Consider the following 5,894-nt stretch of genomic DNA (forward strand, 5'->3'; position numbering starts at 1 on the left):
GGAGCAAAAGTTTTGGTGCCTGAGTCTCAGGGGTGAGTGCTAAACAGGAGAGGGGGAGAGTATGCAGGTTCCTGCTTCCAAGCTGGCACCGGGGGGTGGGGTAGGGTTCCACTGAGAGGATAGGGCCCAGGAAGGGGGAAGATGAGCAAACCTGTGCCTGTTACCACCTGCCACCTGCTTAAGTAAACATGCAGGCAAGGTCATCGATGGCAAGCCAGGGGAGGGATCGAGGGTGCTCTGACAGGAAACCAGAGGGGTCAGGGTAAGCAGGACAGCGAGTGCAGTGAGGGAAGGGTGAAAGACTGGAGCTCTGTAAGGGCGTCATGAGTTCCTTCTGACAGGGAGGCAGAATGGCAGCAATGAATGGAAACTGCTAAACCCCAGAGGAGGGTGTTTAGAGAACCAGAAGAAGGCCTTCAGGGAAAAGCGAGGACATGCCAATGTGGCCAGACAGAGCCAACACAGAACACAGACTGGGGGGCTCCGCTTGTCTGATGGCCTGGATGGTAGCAGAGGCTGACCCAGAGTCCCCAACACAGATTCCAGAGGTACTATTCTGGAAAATGTTCTGATGTGGAACAGCTCCCCAGCAGGCATCCTCCCACTCCCTTAACCCCTACCCCCCAGAGACAGGGAAGAACACAGAACATGAGAAGTCCTTTAATCAAACAATGCTGTGACACTGGGTTAGAGAGGGGGCAAAACAAGGGGCAGAGTATGCCCTGGTGGAGGCAGAACGAGAGGCAACAAGCTTGGCCGCAGCTCGCAGGCCCCAGAAGTAACAGCTGCTCCTCTTGCGGGAAGATATTGAGCTCAACCTGTAAAACAGCAGAGTCAGGGAAGAGCCTCAAGCCAGGGCCAGCCCACAGTCCTGCTCAACAGCCAATGTTGTGGGAAGGGGTATGCAGTGTGTAACACTCACTTCAAACAATCTGGAATTTGTCAGCCAGGTACCACTTGGAGGCTGCAACAGGGAGAGGCATAAACAGGTGCTCCAGACAGACAGACATAGAAGCCTGAACCCCTGTCCCCGTGGGGAACCACCTAGCCCTGCAACCTGAAACCCACATACCCCCAGCCCCGATGCAAAGGGCTCTGGGCCTGATCACTCCCCACTCCCGGAATTAAATGTGGAGCCATTTCCTAAAAGGAAACATAATGTGCCGGCAGCTCTCAAGCTCAGGGCCACGCCCAAACCTTACAAAAATTGTCTCGCAAACAATCCAACAAGACCCTTAGAGGCCACACCAGATCAACAAGGCATCTCTACAAGTCCTATCAGGAGCTGTCTAGGACTCGTCTGGCTGGCAGAGTGTGCATGCAGTCCACACAGTACTTTGCGATTTGTCCACACGCCCAGTTGAATATGCACCACATGCTCCAGGGACAGGCTTGATAGGTTCTCCTCCCCACAGGAATGCTGACCATGGCCCCCTGCACCTGCAGCCCACCTCACCCCACGGGCCCACCCGATTCTGCACTAAAAACCCGCGTCTCTCTGTCCCTGGTTCCTCATACCAAGTTGCTCCTTAAGGTCATCTATTTCTCTCTGTAGCACCAGACACTAGGCCAACAGACACAGGAGGAAGAGAAATGGTTAGTATACACCCACCTCCCCTCTCCTCTCCCCCGGGCCATCCATCCCAAAGCCAGGTGTCTAGACTGGCAAGCAAAAGACGTTCCTCAGTGGAAACGAGATGGGCTCCCTCCCTGCGGTGCGGGATGGGATGGGGGTGGGGGGCCCACACATGTCAGCTGCACTTGGACCCAGATCCCACCATGGGGTTTGCGTGTGCATACCCAGGAGCCAGAAGAAGCTTTACCCGAGGACAGCCCTGCCTTCCGGGTGGCTGCGGCTGACTTTTCAGTCTTGGGGGATGGTCAGTTGGTTCCTGGTCACCTGACAGGGAAAGGACACACAATCCAGCTTCTCAGGTACCCGGTGAGGTGGAAAGGCCCAGGCCGGGTCTAATGTGAAGTGAGGCAGTACCACCCTCTGCTAGCATTAGGCGTCCCCTGCTCTGCCTGGCAGGCAGCCCGAACCTTCTCTCTGGGCCTGCCCCTCCTATTCCTCAGGGGCAGCGATTTCACCACAATGGTCACCAAAGACTGTGGTTCTGGGTTCGAGTCTCCCAGAGCAGCAGCCACAGCCAGCACCTGGGAGACCAATGTGGGCAAACAGCACTTCACAGAAAAGGCTATTAGCATACAGGTCGACGCCCAGAGTAGCTGCTGGGGCACTGCCACCGATCACCCCTGTCAAACAAATCCCACACAGAAGGTGATGGAGCCAGGTCCAGCCCTGGTGACACCCTGTTTCTCATGGGAGAAGTGGACTGGGAGCAAGGCTGAGCCCCCAGATGAGAGAGAAAGAGTCAGAGATAGAGGTTTCTGCCCTCACCCCTGGCCCCCTCTTCCCAAATCAAAACCCAGGACACTCACCTGAGGGGCCAGGCCCTCTGGGCCTGACTTCTCCCTTGTTCATGGCCACGGGCTCTGAGTTTCCTGAATCCTGTGTGCCTCTGATGTTGAGGTTGGTGCCGCTGGGTTCTCCATGATGCACCAATGGACAAGATGACCATGGCCTGTCAGTGGTCAGCTAAAAACAAAGATTTCTCACTGATCTGGAGTAAGGATGTGTGTATGCATGCACGTTTGTGTACCAGTGCATTTATATGTCTATGTCTGTGTGTGTGAGAGCTCATGTGATTCAAGACCGAGCTGAGGCAGGGAATTGGAAAGAGAATTGAAAGGCTGATCTCTTTAGCACATTCTCTTGTCAGTCAGCCCCAGGCCAGCAGGCAGAGCTGAGCTGGGGACAGCAGTGTGGCACTGAGAAAACCTGGGGCCCCTGCAAGGAAGGTTTGGGGAATAGCTACGAAGTAGGATTCAAGAAAGTGATGCGTCTAAACACCGAAGCTCTGTGAAGCTTTTAGGGGGTCCCCTCAAATCCATTCAGCTACCAGCTCTCCCTTCCACTCCAGCGGCAGCCTGGTGGAGGAGGCTGGAAACCGGCCAAGGGTGGAGAACTGAGTCCAGCACACCCAAAGTGCTACCTTAACGTTTGTCCCTAGTAAAAGGACCCCAATGGCATCCTAATGACCCAGTGACCGAGGGCCACCCAATGAAGACCCCTGAGGGATAGAGAGAGGGACAAGGGGTGAAGACCTGTGCCCTGGGGAGGGTAGGAGGCATAAGAGTGGGGAGAGAGGAGGGGCCTGGCCTACTCACTTGGCCCTTTGTGAATGGGTCTCTATTTGGGTTGTTGTCTTCTCCAGACACCACCATTACTGCCACCGACTCCCAGGCCCGCCTAGTCACGGGTTTCTTCCCAGCGAAGGTGTGCTTGGACTCTTCCGCCCCCCAAGGGATCAAGGCATACTTCTTGGACCTCCCGAGCAGCGGGATGCTGGAGATTGGGGGGAAGGTGGCCAGTTCCAGGGGAGTGGCCGAGATTCCCTGCCCCCAGGAAGGGAAGGTTCTCCCCAAGGCAGGTTTGGAGACGCCCCCAAGGGATTTCTTCTCCTGGACCCCCTTCCTCCAAGGAGTGGGCCGCGGCCTGCTGCCTGTAGCGGCAGCTGCAGTAGCTGATGCTACTGCTACTCCCGGGTAGCTGGGCAGGCTGCTCCCTGTCACCCAGAGCACGCTCTGCATTTTTTTAGGGGGAGAGGCGTCATCCCGCTCTGCATCGCCCTGCCTGCCCTCAATTGAAATTAACCCTCGTGGAGCCAAGGACAGGCAATGGCCTGGCACATTATGGAGATTCTCCCTGCCGAGAACATTCAAGCGTCTGGGTGTGTTCCCGGGATCCTCGGGTCTGTTTAGCTTCGCCTGGCCTCCGTCTTTGGGATAAATGCTCACCCTCATCAGCTATCTCTCACCGAACACATCGGAGGACTCGGGGTTGGGCAGCAGCCTGGCTGGGCTTTCTGAGCGAGGCCACTGGCGATCCACAGCCATGTTCAACCTACTCTTAGTGCCTCTCTTAGCATTCCCCCAGGCCCGGTCCGCCTTGGGCCCGGCAACCTGGAGAGGGACGGCACCAGCCTGTGCAGTTTCCCCACACCTCTGGGGGGCACCGCCTCGACTGGGGGGACACGCCTTGAGGTCCCAGAAGGCAGACACTTCGCCGACCACGTAGCTCCCCTGGAAAAGGTATCTGCGGGTGTTCAGAACGCTCAGGTCGGTCAGCTGCTGCAGGATGGCCGCCACTGACTTGTCAGCCAGCTGCAGGGCGTCCCCCTGGTCGTCAGCCGGGGAGCCAGGCCGGCCTTCCCGGCCCCGCAGCACCGGCCCTCCCGCTTCCAGCACCTCCCGCTCTGACTTGAAGCCCTCGGGGTCTGGGAAGCCATTTCCGCCCTCACCCTCGCTGCTTTGCGGTGCCCCTGGCTCGGGGCCGGGACCGGGTCCCCGCGGGGCTGTGGAGCTGGCCTCAAGGCCGCTGGTCTGCTCTCCCTGCTCTGAGCCGAATCCCACTCCCGAAACAGACACCTCATCATCTGGGGAGCTCATGTCGCGATCTGGGTGGCTGCGGGACCTGGGGCAGCGATGATTTATGAACCGGGTCGCGGTGGCAGCGATGGTGGTGGCCAGGGCAAATGTGGTGGGTGGCGTCTGGAGCTCGCCGTCAAGCACGCAGGAGATGGCCACAAATGACGCGAGGTTTTCAGCGCGCCAGCCCTGCCGCCTCCTCATTGGTCCGGTTCCTGCCAACCAGCACGCGCCTTGTTTGGTTGTCCCCTCGAGGTGTAACCAATGGGGTCGAGGGCCTCCTCTGGCTTGCTGCCAATCCCAAGAGCCATCCCGGCAGTTGGCCAGTTGGCGGGTGAAGGTGATCTGTGAGTATACCTCTGTCAAGCCTCTTGTCCCACCTCTTCCAAGTGCTTAACCATTCCGAGAGTGGGAGAGTTTAGGGGCAAACCTCTGTGGCGGTGGTGCAAGAAATCCATTTGGGAGGTAATTTGGCAGAATCTATGAAAAGCAACTTATACAGCAGAGACCGCATGCCCAGCACTCTTCTAAGTGCTGTTCGTAAATAGTAATGCTTCCTTGTGACACTCCCAGCACTGTAGTACTAATGATTACCAGCCTCTTACAGGTGAGGAAACAGGTACTGAGAGGTTCAGCCACTGGCCCACGGTCATTTGGCCCTTGGGGATCAGTGGTAGAATTGAAGCCAAGCAATCTGACTCCAGAGTCCTTGCTTTGATCCAAAGATCTAAAAAAGCTATGTTTTCCCCTCTATCAGGAAGTCCACTGCGTGGCACGTCTTCTAAAAGTGAGCGTTTATTTCTAAGATCTCTATTTTACTCCATTGGTCTATTTGTTATTATGGCAGTAACACACAGTTTTCATTAGTGTAGGTTTGTAATATTTTGAAATCAGGAAGTGTCAGTTCTCTACTTTTTCTTTGTCCAAATTGTTTTCCCTATTAAGGTTCTCTTTAGATTCTACTTAAATTTTAGGCTGAGTTTCTCTATTTCTGTAAAGCAAGCTATTGCGATTTTGATAGGGTTTGCATTGGATCTGTAGATCACTCTGGGTAGTGTGTTACAAGAACAGATCCAGTGGAGTGTGTGTGTGTGTGTGTGTGTGTGTGTGTGTGTGTGTGTGTGTGTGTGTAAAAGAATTGACTCATTCAATTAAAGCGGGTGGTAAGTCCCAAGATCTAGAGGGTGAGTTGGCTAGCTGGAGACCCAGAGGAGCCAGTGGTTTAGCTCTAGTCCAGGTTAGAAGGCCTAAGAACCAAACCAGTAGAGTTAATATTTCAGTTTGGGTCTAAAGGCAGGAAAAGAAGCTGATGTCCCAGATCCAAAGGCTTTCATGCAGGAGGAATTCTCTTACATGTGGAAAGGTTGCTTTTTTGTTTTAGTCAGACTATTAACTGATTAGGT

At 55.2% G+C, this 5,894-nt stretch overlaps 1 pseudogene; it reads right to left on the reverse strand.

Annotated features, from left to right (window-relative positions):
• Window positions 1-604: 604 nt before the first annotated feature.
• LOC133051629 (uncharacterized protein CXorf49 homolog) lies at window positions 605-4,512 on the reverse strand (annotated as a pseudogene).
• Between the last annotated feature and the right edge of the window lie 1,382 nt (window positions 4,513-5,894).

This window comes from Dama dama, chromosome X (assembly GCF_033118175.1).
Source record: "Dama dama isolate Ldn47 chromosome X, ASM3311817v1, whole genome shotgun sequence".
Classification (NCBI taxonomy): domain Eukaryota; kingdom Metazoa; phylum Chordata; class Mammalia; order Artiodactyla; family Cervidae; genus Dama; species Dama dama.